Raw genomic sequence first — 13687 nt, forward strand, 5'->3', positions numbered from 1 at the left:
CGATCACCTCCCCCTTCGTCAGCTGTACATGGTGGTGTTATGATGGTGTAAGTTTTGCCTTCTTCAGCCTTACTTGCTCTTCATTTGATATGACAAATATGTGTTAACATGTTGTTTTCTGTTTACGTGCACCTCAGGACTGATTTTGGTGGAGCGTCTGCATGCTGCAGTGCTCCATCAGCTCGCACCCCCTTCACCTAGGCCAGGGGTGTTGTGCCACAACCAATCATCGCCCAGGGTGTCTCCCAGAGTGGTTGTGACAGGTCCTGTCCACATGCCAGTGTGTGGACCTGCTCCTGAATGGACTCTTGTTGGACAGGAGGTTGAGGTAACCTGTTCATCCCTTTTTTTTTTTTTTCCCCCCAATCGTGTATTTGTCAAACTGTGCAACTTTTTATTTTAAAAATGAACACTTATCCTAAGTTGACTCTGATTTCCTCTCCTCTTTTTTTTATAGACAGTACCAACAGCTGTTGAGACTGCATTTCACACAGACATCCCGTCCAATCCCGTGTGGTTCAGTGAGGCTGTGCTGCTGGACCACATGGAGACCGTCGTGGAGTCATCTGGCAGGGTTTCCCCAGCTGCCACGGTAACATTCACACAATTATTCATACACTTATCAACTAGGGGTGGGTGAAAAAAAAAATCAATATTGCAATATATTGTTGTGCTTTCTGTCGCAATAAATAATCGATAGACTGACGGCAAATATCAATATTTTTTTCCAAACACCACCTGTCCACCTGTCCCGGGAAAGATAAAATCTCTCCCAGGACACAATTTGTCCCGTTTTTTAGGGAAAATGACAAAACCTCATTTAATTTCCGTCTGTGGTCTAGATAGGGTTGCCAACCCTCCCGTAAAATACGCGATTGTCCCATATTTGGCAACTAAAAAGCCTGTCCCGTAATGAACTGATGGGGGACGCACTTCACTTTTTCCCGTATATTTTGGGGACGCGGTTATTTATTTCTTTATTTTGTCTGCATCATTTTTTTTTATTGATTTTCAGAATCGGGGCAGTGAAAGGATTTTTTTCCCTCTCTCATCTTCCCGTCGGTTTGTATATCCCAAGTCCCCAAGTTGCGATAAGACAAGTTGATACTGACTTTACATTACCAGAAAGCACTGTCCTTGTTTACATGAAAGTTATTAATGTTCATGCACTTTAATATGTTTGCTTGTGCAGTGCACATTTGTTTGTACATTATACAAAGTTTTGGAATAAATGCAAGATCACAGGCATTTTCCTTTTTATGGGTATTTTTTTCTTTTTCAGTCACATATTGTGACGACCCTGTCTCTATATAACTTGTTGTGGCTCCTAGCTGTTTTCCCATTTCTAGGTAGCGGTGGATGTGGGAGTGGCATCTTCGGATTAGGACACCTGTGCCGATGCCCCCCGCAGGATAAAAGGCCGACTGCGTGTGCCGCTCGGTCTCTTCCCCATTCTCCATCCAGCAGCCATGGGCGTCTGGCCGACTCTCAGCTTCTTCTGTTCTGTTTTGCACCTGACAACACCCCACATCCTATTATTCACTCATCCACACTTACATTACTGATGAATACTGACAAACACACACCATATATTTCATTATTTTGCTTACAATTATCTATTTTGTTATAATAAACCTTTTGATTAATTGCAATCCGCAGTGTCCCTTCCGTTATTGTCATAACTCTTGAGCCGGGTTATGACAATATCGTCTGCAAAATTTCGAAGATATCGTGTGTCGTGATGTTGTCATTATCGTGGGCCAAATATCGTCACAGTATCGAATCGTAGGTTAGCCGTATCGCCCCACCCCTATTATCAACACAAGATCACATATGTACAGTACATGTACAGTTTAATTAGTGTGTTACTTTGTTTATGAATTCATTTCTTTATGTTCTTCCAGATGTCCAGCCTGAGACGTCGATCAGCACACGTTGCCTCAAAAACCAAAACAAACAAGTGACATGTTGGTATTTGGGATATGTGTATTTCATTGTGTGCATCTTTGTGATAGGACATTAAATGCAGTTCTTTAAACGTTACTTTGTGTCCTTGTATTTGCAGGTGTGGGCAACACGTTCAACTGTCCACATGACTGAGTCTGCCTCCAGCAATGTCACAGCAGTGCAGCAGGTTTGTACTTATTCATTTCCACTTCATCACCTGTGTGTGTTTTCTAGGCTTTACACCGATCTTATCGGCTGTATCGGATCGGCCGATATTTGGCATTTTTTGAAACGTTCGTGATCGGGCGTCATGTCATGAATCACCGATCAATGACGTCATGGTCGTGTTGAAACTTTTTTAATCTGTCTCATTTCCTCCAAAGTAGTTTCACAGCATTGACATGTTTATTTGTTTGTATCCGAGAGCTAATGATTCATGATTCAAAGGCCTTCATTTTCGTCTTCGTGCCTCTTCCTGTTTTGAGTACTGTCGCTATGTGACGGACAATAAAGTTTCTTTGAATCTTCACGACAGCAACATCCATGGGCGACACAAACAAACGTGTCGGGAGTGTGGAAGTTTTTCAAAGTGAGAGAAACAGACATAGCACAAGCTATTTCAACTTTAGACGGTGCTCCTGAGAAGGCAAGGGGTGTACAGAAACAAGTATTTATTGCCCCTAACGTGATCCGATCGGTCATCGGTTTATTTAAACTCACTGATCGGTGATCGGCACAAAAATCGTGATCGTGTAAAGCCTAGTGCTTTCCTTTCTATGTTTATTGGCATAAAATCACATCTTTCTTATTTTAATCAGGTGGAGGCGACGCCACAGATGACCAGAGCTGTGCCCGTGGTTCCTGTGGCTCCCGTGGTTGCCAGCAACCAAGCCAGAGGAGGCCAGCACCGTCCAGGAGGCAACACAGAAGATCAACTAAGCTAAGGAGGCTTTTCTTTCTTCTTCTGTTGCCTCTGACTGCTCCGCTCGTTCTACGCCTCGCACATGTGATTTGTGATCCATCATCAGTTAGTACTAGTGAAGATGCAGTGGCAGATCATGGCACTGGTATTAGATTAGCCAAGGTTCTGCATGGTTCTTTTCATCAAGGCGAAACCGGTCACGGTTTAAAATTCCAGCACCAGCTGGCAACAGTGAGTCACTTCAGAAGAGCAAAACTCCTCACGTTGACATGGATAATTCTGACGTAGAGTTTGTCAGTGCTGTGACCAATGAAGAGTGTAACTTCTCTCCCCTTGATGTTGATGTTTGTTTAGACCTTTGCAAAAACTTGAAGAATCATTTGGACCGTGCGAGTTTTCCAATTTCTGATTGCAATGGCCATTAGGTTCGCCGTGTACAAATGAGAATGTAGAGGCTGATGGAAACTGCTTCTTCAGAGCCATCAGTCAAGCTGTGACTGGTTTATAGACACAGAAGTGGAAATTCAGGTTGCAGCAGATTGTTTACGATTAGATGTGTACACTTTTATCGATGGTCATGGGTTGAAGTACAGCTCTTGCAAGAAACAATTCTCACATTGTATATATTTATGGATGTATTTGTTTTATATGGAAGCAGTTACCATAATCCAAATTAAAATAAGAATATAATAACAGAAATGCTTTTTCATTTTAAGAACGAAGCTGCATTATTTGACTCATAATTAAAATGGTTAATAAGTCATTCAATCTGCATTTTCATTTTCTTATTCATGACTGCTCATTCTTGTACTTAATTCAAATGAAGGAAAACACATTTGAGATTTAATTTTCAAAACATGCACCAGCAAAGAGTTACCAAAATTCAATATGAAAAGTAAAATTCAAAAATGAAAAAGCAATAGCAGAATGCTTTTTCATTTTAAGAACGAAGCTGCATTATTTGACTCATAATTAAAATCATTAATAAATATTCCTATATGCATTTTCATTTTCTTATTCGTGTCGCACCTTTTATGACACAATCAAAAAGAAAACTGAGGGCATTGCTTTTTAATTTTCATGGTCCTGCCCTGCACAAGAGTTACCACAACTCGAAAACGAAATCGCAATCTCAAAGTAAGCGCGCGGCGCAGGAAAGTGACGTCAGCAGCTCTCCACCTCCGCTGTGGGTATGGCGGTATGACGGCAAGTGTCATTTGCCTCCTGTTATGTGTAAATTCTAATGTTTGTGAATTTAATAAATGTAAATATATATATATATATATATATAGTGTATATTTAAAAAAACAAAACAAAACAAAAAAAAGGTATAGCGGTATGACACCACTTTGCCATCGTTACTTTTCACGTCATTGAAGTTGCCGGTAAACAAGATTTAAATCGCCGAAAAACGTGGACCACTGACGGATCTCGTTGGTCGGACAGATTTGAGCATGGCGCACATTGACACAATTGTTCAAACCCTGCTGGATTTAGCTTCCCAGGTGGAGTTGAATAGTGTATCTGAATCTGATGCTCGGGACCGAGTTGAGCAGGTATTCTGCCGTCCCAGATACGGACGCAAACAAGGTTGCCCTAGCCAACCTGTTGTCAGTTATGGAACACCTTGATGCACCAGCACAACATCAAAGCTAAAGCTATTTGTTACATGGGTGGAGTAACAGCTGTTCGGCGTCGGCCACCAGTCCATCCGACGAAGGATGCGAAGCAACAGATCAATCCGTCGACTGGTGGCAGATGCTGGTGCGAGATCTGTCAGTGGTCCACGTTTTTCGGCGATTTAAATCTCGATTACCGGCAACTTCAATGACGTGAAAGAAGTAACGATGGCAAAGTGGTGTCATACCGCCATACCTTTTTTTTCTTTTCTTTTCTTTTTAAATAAAAAAAAGAATATATATATATATATATATATATATATATATATATATATATATATATATATATATATATATATATATATATATATGTATATCTTTATTAAATTCACAAAAATTAGAATTTACACATAACAGGAGGCAAATGACACTTGGCGTCATACCGCCATACCCACAGGTGGAGAGCTGCTGACGTCACTTTCCTGCGCCGCGCGCTTACTTTGAGATTGCGATTTTGTTTTCGAGTTGTGGTAACTCTTGTGCAGGGCAGGACCACGAAAATTAAAAAGCAATGCCCTCAGTTTTCTTTTTGATTGTGTCATAAAAGGTGCGACACGAATAAGAAAATGAAAATGCATATAGCAATATCTATTAATGATTTTAATTATGAGTCAAATAATGCAGCTTCGTTCTTAAAATGAAAAAGCATTCTGCTATTGCTTTTTCATTTTTGAATTTTACATTTCATATTGAATTTTGGTAACTCTTTGCTGGTGCATGTTTTGAAAATTAAATCTCAAATGTGTTTTCCTTCATTTGAATTAAGTACAAGAATGAGCAGTCATGAATAAGAAAATGAAAATGCAGTTTGGATTATTTATTAACGATTTTTTTTATGAGTCAAATAATGCAGCTTCGTTCTTAAAATGAAAAAGCATTTCTGTGGTCATGTTTCACCTCCAGTCAACACGCAGTGGTTCACATGAAGGTCCAAGAGGCCTACAGACCTACACAGAGTCTGGATGTGGCAGCACAGTGGCATCATTGTCTTTGTTGTGTTGTTTGGTCATTGTGATCCAATGTAATGTGAGAGAAGGACGAGTGCAGTTCTATTGGAGTGAGTTGCTTACAAATACAGATCGCACGATTTCTATCCCAATTGTTAAGTGGGAAAGAGACCTGTCTCTCCAGCCTCACTCTAATTTTTGGCGAACAATCTGCCTGAACACCTTTTCACTGATAAAACAACCTATTCTACAATTAATACATTTTAAAGTACTCCACAGGATCCACTACACTGGACAGCGGATGTTTCAGATGGGCATGACTGCCTCTCAGACCTGCTCACACTGCACAGTTAATGTCCCAGATAATTACCTACACGCTGTATGGCATTGCCCACCAGTAAATAAATTCTGGCACGTAGTATGCAATGATCTATCAGCACAGGTTGGTTACAACATCACAGCCACTCCTTCTTTTTGTCTCTTAGGGGACCTCAGTGATATCACATCAGATAAGGCAGAATCTCGCATGCTGATCACTTCCTTATCTATCGCTAAGAAAACAATCCTCACAAACTGGAAAACAAAACAACACCTGCACATTGCACAATATAGGAACTTACTGTTAGACCACACCTCCTTGGTAGGAATGTCTGCTTCATCCTATAACTAACTAGTAATCAATCAATAGCTGAGGCTGCTGGTTGATGTGGGCAGCCGTGGTGGGGGGTCGGGGGTTGGGTGGGTGGTGCTCCAGGGGTGGTGCTCCGGGAGGGGGCGGGGGCGTCCCTGGCTCTGGTCTGGGGGCCCCCTTGTTGGTGGGAGGGCTGGTCCGTCCCTGTGTTTGGGGACTGGCGCTGGATCGTACGCGGTGGGGTCGCATGCCTGGGGTGGGGCTGCGCGTTCGCCGGCTACCGCTCCTGTGTGCCCGGGTGGTGCGGTGCGGTGCGGTGGGGGGCCCCCTTTGGCTCCTGGATCCCTGTGGTGTCCCCGGCCCCGATGTCGCTGAGGGGGCGCCCTGACCGGGAGTCCCCCCTGGTCACATAATAGGTGTTTTTCTTTTTTGTTTTTTTTTCCCTAAATTTTTAATTAATTTATTTATTTTCTTCTGTTTCAGGGGATTTGTGTCTTGGGTGGTCGCTGCCCGGCCTTCTGGCCTTAAGACCCTCTCCAATCTTAATAGCGTTATAGGCACTTAGGGCCTGGGGGGGTGGTTCGTGCACTGCGGCCGCCGCCCTGCTCAGCAGCAGTGTGGTTGCCCCAGGGCCTTACCACCCCTCCATTTTAAACGCACCATAGTTCAACACACCAGCAAGTGCACATATACACACACTGACACCCCTACACACAGTGGGGTCGGCCTGCTAGCGGGGGCGGGATCCGGCATCTTTCCCACTCTGGATGGGCCCTGTGCAGTCCGGTGCCCCTGGGGTGCGAGACCGGCTGGGCCTATGGGGACCTCGCCACTTGCGGCGATGCGCCATACTGGGTCCGTAGGGGGGGGGGCATCTGGGTGCCCGGGCCTGCCTTGGGTACCGATCCTCCCGGTGGGTGAAGGGGATGGGTCCTGTCATGGGGATGAGTCCGGTCTCGCTTGCCCTGGGGGGCCCCGTCCGGAGGACGGGCTCTGCTGTCTGTTCGCCCCGGGTGGTGTCCCTTCTCCTTGGGGTATCTGCCTCCCTGTCATCTTGCCCTGGCTCCTCGTGGGGCGGGTGCCCTCCGGTCCGGGGGCCTGCTGCTCCGGGCCTCTTCCTGGCCGGCATTGCAGCGGGTGTGCCGTGTCCGGGCCCCCCCGCCCTGGACTCGTCGCTGGCGTGGGGCGGTTGCGGCCTCGGAGGCCGCACTAATTGGCAGCCTACTTCCAGTGACGTACCTAAACACACCCACTCCCACATTCAGGTACACACACCACCACATCCACACACACACACACACACACACACACGCACGCGCACACACACACACACACACACACACACAGGAGCAGCAGCTCTAATTGGCTGAGAGCTAAATATCTTCTTATCTTACTGGGTGTAAATGAATCTGTCCATTTTTTAAATGTCAAAATTTAACATTTGGTTTCTATTTTTTCAGATATTATTTCCGTCAAATTCATTTGAATCAACAGAAGAAGAAAATCAGTGTGTAGTTCAAACTTTGTGCGTCTTTGTGTTCAGTTTTTCTGCTGTAGTTGTGCTTTTCTTTTCATTCCAGATGAATTCCACTCAATTTCCTTTTCAAACCTTGTAGGCGTTGAGTGAGCTGCAGCGCCCCCTGGCTACAAGTTTCATACTGTGACTCTGCCGACCGAGGTAAAAAAACAACAAACTCTGACACTTTGCTGAGGTCCTCCTGGAGGAGCTGAAGGTGCAGAACCGTCTCAGGCCTCTCTGAGGAGGAACTTGCGGCTGTCGGTCCTCTGCTGCCCCCTGCTGGTCACACAGGCCTCTTACACCTCCGTTTGTCTGTTCAGCACATATTACATTTTTGAATGGCTCTATAAACGTCACTGATGAGACGATTTTATGATTCCTGCAGTTAAATGTTTTTAATTCCAAATCTGCAAAAACCTTCTGATCAATGAAGACAGAGTTGATTAAAATGATTTCAAAATTGACCCGTTTGAGAAAAGCTGCACTGTGGCATTGTTTGCATGTTGTTTTAGCTCTCAGTGGCTTCATTTCGCATTTTTCTTAAAAGCTTCGTTTAGTGGTCCATTGTGGTCAATGGGACACTGAACATCCGCTTTGTGTGCCCGAGTTTTAAGAGGATCAGGTGCGGACATTTTAGCATTTAAATTATTATGGCTTATTAGCATAGGTACGTAGTACCTCACCTGTCCGTTCTTTTTACAGTGCTTCCTGAACACCTCACCGGCACACTACAGCCGCCTGCTAGCACAAAGCTGCGCAGAGCCTCCTCGTTGTTCTCCTCACCTGGAGGACGCTTGGTGATCAAGACCTGTGGCCCAAAACTCGGTCCTATAAGATAAGTGCAGGAACACTGCCGCTTCGCCCGCACTTGATTGTGCTAGTCGCCCCGTACAGACGGTGGACGGTGCATGTTGCTTCCGTCCCGCCTTGGTTTTACTTGTTGTTTTTCCGTTCTCGTTGTGTTTTTCTTCGTTTGCTTACGTCGCCACTGCTGACCCTCAGACAGCAGACGTTACACTATCAAGTCGCCGGTCCAGCTACAGTGGTGTGCGTGCGTGTATGCGTGTGCGTGGTTGGTGGGAACTTGGTTGGTGTGTGTGTGTGTGTGTGTGTGTGTGTGTGTGTGTGTGTGTGTGTGTGTGTGTGTGTAATTGCATTGTTTGTTTGTTTTTCTTGCTATTTCAGTACATGTGACAGATTTTAGGGAACTTTTAGTAACCAACTGTTTATCTTTTCTTTTGTAGTCGCTGAGAGCTGCTGGTGGTGGCGGTGTCCCGGGTGGTGGGCCCCTTCGAGTGCTGTGACCCGGGATTGTGGTTGTTTTCTTCTTTTTTTTTGCACTTCACTTTCTTTGCAGGTGTGTCACGTGTGAGTGGGGTGTTCCTTGTTTTCTTTGGTTCCTCCCCCGTTCTGCCCCCTCATCGGTAAGCCTCAGTTTCTACACCAAGAATAAGGAGCTCAGTAGCTCTGTTTTAAGTGTTGGTCTGTTTGTTCCTTTTATTTTTAAATGTTGAATAAAAGTTGGTTTGATATTTTAAACATTCTGAACCACATCTCCTACTCCTTCCTCGTAGAACTTACCTGTGTGCCTAATTATTACTTTTGTGTTTAGTAGAACTCCCTGGGTGAAATTCCCAGAGTGGCGTTGTCGGTTCCTTTTCATTTTGTTAAATTCCCAAGATTAAATCTTGCTTTATCAGATAGCCATAACCACTCTCATCGCCACAGGATATTTGAGTCAACTGAGTCAAACTGTCGTGTCTACTTCCCAGTCTCAATAAACATGTTCACTACTGCTTTGTGCGAGCTTCTTAAATGGAGGTTTGTCGGGGTTTTTCCCTTTTTAGAAGCAAGCCACATATTTTGTGTCTTTCCACCACAAGACATTGGCTTTTGTCACTCTCTTCGTCGTATTGGGAAAAAGTGGCATACCGGACTTTCCCGCCGCGAGTCGCTCGTCAACATACTGCTGTGAAAGAGGGGTGACGTCACAGAACGCGAGGTGCATTTAGGTGCTGCTGCGTAAAACGCAAACATTTTCCTGGGCAAATATTCATTTGACAGACGTAAACAAAGTGAAATATGACTTCAATTTAAGTTTGTTTTAGTTTGTTTTTATAAACACACAAAAAAGTTTGAGTTAGTTATCGTTTTTGAAAAAAGTTCTTGACTTCTACTTTAGAGATATTGATGACGAGTTGTTGTATATAAACGGTGTGACTATGTGGTTCGGCAAGCGGTGGTGCTGTCCGTACATAGCTTGGCAAATGGCTAGCGCTAGCACCCCCTTTCAATGCCAGAGTGAAAAGATCCACACGGAGTGTTATGACCCACGGGTGGGTCTAGGTGCCTCTATCTTTGTGTCTGTGTGTGTGTCTGGATGTCGGCTGCTGATTGGACGCGCCACGGCTGAGAAGGAGGAGCAGTCGAGCCAGCCTGACAGTCGTCCCTCCTCCGCTCCCAACTCTGCAGTTAGTCACTTCTGAAATGGTGTTAGAGCACGCAGCCGTAGGTAGTGATGGCCGATCGAGGCTTTGTTGAAGCTTCGACACTTGTTTCAAAAAATGGTTCATTACTCGAGGCTTCAATGACACAGTGCTTGAGGAGGTCATCTAGTGCTCAATAAAATGAAGTGCAATGGAAACGTGTTAATTGTTTCATAGGTTGTTTGGGATTTGATTCGCCATGCATTCTTGTTGGACAACACTACATGCTTGTATGGTTCAATGCTGACACAATAAAATAAAAATGAAAAATAAAGACAATGTCTCTTTTTTGGCACGACTGATTGTAGTAGACTATAGCTCTTATACTTAGCCTGACAGTTTGTGCAATGAATTATATTATATCCTAAAACAAGACTAAATAGCCCATAGTTTAAAAATATGTTCAATAGTAAGTGTTCAGTGGGTCAGATGTCAAATGTGATCTATTTAAAATGTAGAATAGATGAGCTAAATAACACATATATAATACACATTGATGGGAATTGAACCGTCGCCTCAGTCTTGCAAGTCCAAGATTGTCATAATGTACCACAAACCCAAATCACACTCCCTTTTTTTCATCTAAGCTGTTTGAGTAGCGTTAGCACACCGTGATTCCTCATCAACTACAGGCCTATACTTCAAATAATTATGAGAAAAATCCAACGTAAAGAGAGCACTTCCATTAGGAAATAGTCAACATGAAATTTCGTCCTCTACTGACACCTGCTGGTCAAATTGAATAGTTGCAAATATTGTGAAGAAGTTGTCATCTAATTCTAATCCTAAACAATATGGCCATTCCAAGTCAAGTATTAAGACAATTAATCAGGTTTGTACTGCTTGATTGAACACATGCATCCCGTTCCAGTGCACTAAAACCCACTTCCCTTCAGGACCGTGTCAGCGAAGCCAAAACTTCCTTGATTGACGCTGTTTCCCAGCATGCAATGCGAGCTAGCGATTCACAATACTATTTCATCACAAACATGGATTTTAAAAAATAAAAAGGGAAAAAGGGAAAAATAAAACTTCAGGAACACCAACCATTGCAATACAAGCAGAACTGGGCCGAAGTATTATATTATGTACACCATAATACAGCCTTCTGGTGGCCAAGCCATACTATTTAAGGCGTGTCCTCCTATGGCACTTCCGTGGGTGGAAGCTCATCGTAGAGGTCACGTGCTGGTTGTGCGTCACTCCTTGGGGCCCCTTGTAAGGGGATCTGCAGGTCAACTGATTCATGTGAGTATATGGGTCAATGTAGTCAGTTGTAACATGAGAAGCTTGCTGGCTAAAATAATGCACTACAAGTGAATGTCACACTTTTTTTTTTTTTTGTATGAGCTTTTAAAAAAAACAACAACATACTAATAATATGGATTTTGACCATGTATGTTTTGGAGTTCAATGAAAGAGGTTAATATATATATATATATACATATATGTATATATATATATATATATATATGTATAGAGTCAGCTGCTTTCAGTTGACATATTAAATCTATTATGATATGGAACGATAGTTCATAATGTACGTGTTACTTGCTTTGCAGATAAGGTGTATCCTATTTCTTGTGCTCATGGTTATTTTAAAAGGCAGACAAGCACGTTGTTTGCTGTTGGAGGGCTACAACAACACTTCGATGCTACGCTTTGTGCCGTCGCTACGGACCCCAAAATCTCGTTCTTGTTGGATTCGGGTTCTGCGCAGACTGGTGGGAGAGTTTGTGTACAGGTTTTGCAAAGGAACGGTGTCTTCAGTTATACACACGCTCATTAAAGTGCTGACCGTGGAGGAAGCTGGTGCCGCTGCACGCCGTTTCCAGCAGAATAACAGCGAAATTACCAAAATAAAAACAAATCAGGAAAACATGTCTTTGCTGTGCTTTTATTTACAAAGTTAAAATTCTTCTAACTTATAAAAAATGTGAACGAAAAGGTAGAAATATAAATACGAAGGAATACGTATTTGTTCAGGGGTGCGCAAAGCCGGAGCCCTGCATTTGCTGCGCTACCCTTTTTAAAAAGGTCTCCGTTGCGCGTTATTTTAATATGTCCATCTATTTTAGAAGAGAATGCATCGCCCCGGTCTCATCCTCTCTCCAAATGTCAACATTCTTATTCGCGTTTGCCAGGTTGTTTCGCGCCGTCTGTTTTGTTAGATGACGTAGTTGTGCGGTCATGAGTCGCGAGAGCGAGGCGTGGCGCATGCGCACTCGCATTGTCCAGTTAATAGTCCGATTAAGGCGTATACATGGCAGAGAAATTTGAATTCCAATCGCATTATCTGGGTGTCTCAGTCGGGGTTCTCCGATTCCAATCAGAGTTCTCAAACTCCAATCATAATCGGAGTAAGGTGTTTACACGCACGTGAGTTCTCCGATCATAATCGGACTAAGGCAATAATTCGATTTTCTCTAGTGCCATGTAAAGGCACTGAATGTAGTGGTTCAGACCAGACGCGAACAGGCGCGCGGCTCGTGCCATTCATTTCAATGGAAGCGGAGCGCCGACGAATTTCGCGAGCGAGGCTCCAACTGGTTCACACCAGACGCGAACAGCTCCGCGACGGTCGACAAGCGCTTCTGCTCAGCTGCAGTCTTTTTTTCACTCCCACTTGAGCTTCTTTTTTTTTTCTTTAAAAAAAATTAGATAAAAAAAATCATTTTCATCATCGCCCCCCCTCGCCCCGTAGCCAGCCTGCTCCGTAGCTTACTTTTGTGTGTGTGTGTGTGTGTGTGTGTGTGTGTGTGTGTAAATAAATAGAAACACGCACTCAGGTGTCCATCTCAAGACAAGACCTCTTTCATAATGATCATTGACCGGCATCTCTAGGATCAAACAGACATATTTTGATCAAGTCCTCTCTGTGTGTGTGTGTGTGTGTGTGTGTGTGTTTAATCTCTCTCGCACTCTGATACAATGTACTGACAAATATAACATACAAATATGATATATGATCGAATTTATCATTCGGTTTTTATTTTTGAAATGAGTTTATTTTGAAAATTCACCGGATTTTCTCGTTTTTATTGAGCGACTTCCTGTACTATTGACGAGGATCGCTCGCGGCTCGCGCACGAAATAGAGCAGACGCCGAAACAACAAATGCATGCCGCGAGCCGCGCAACCACCACATTGATTAACGTGGGCGCCGAATGGAAGCGCTCGACGGCGCTTCGCGGCGCTTCGTGGCGCTTCCGCGTCCAGTGTGAACCGGGCGTTACGTCGCTCGGAAAAATGTGTCGCCTGAGCCTCCGCCCCCTCCGTGCCCATTGGCGGAGGGAGGGCTCATTGAAAAAAAAAATAAAAAATCGGTGTTCCTTCGGCGCGCCTGGGAAACTCTGAAATTATGAATAACTTAAGCTCGTTTTTGTCCCATTTGCCTGCATCAGCCCGTCATGATATTGTTAAATTAATTGAGAGCCACCCACTATTGTTTTCTGACCACCCCCGCTGTAGAATAGCATAGAAGTAGAGGGACATGCCACAACTAAGCAGCACGCACACAGAGTCATTATTGGGAAGTTAAGAAAGAAGCTTTGGC

This window comes from Nelusetta ayraudi, unplaced genomic scaffold, assembly GCF_046127955.1.
Source record: "Nelusetta ayraudi isolate G7.1 ecotype Tasmania unplaced genomic scaffold, CSIRO-AGI_Nayr_v1 ptg000047l, whole genome shotgun sequence".
NCBI lineage: Eukaryota > Metazoa > Chordata > Actinopteri > Tetraodontiformes > Monacanthidae > Nelusetta > Nelusetta ayraudi.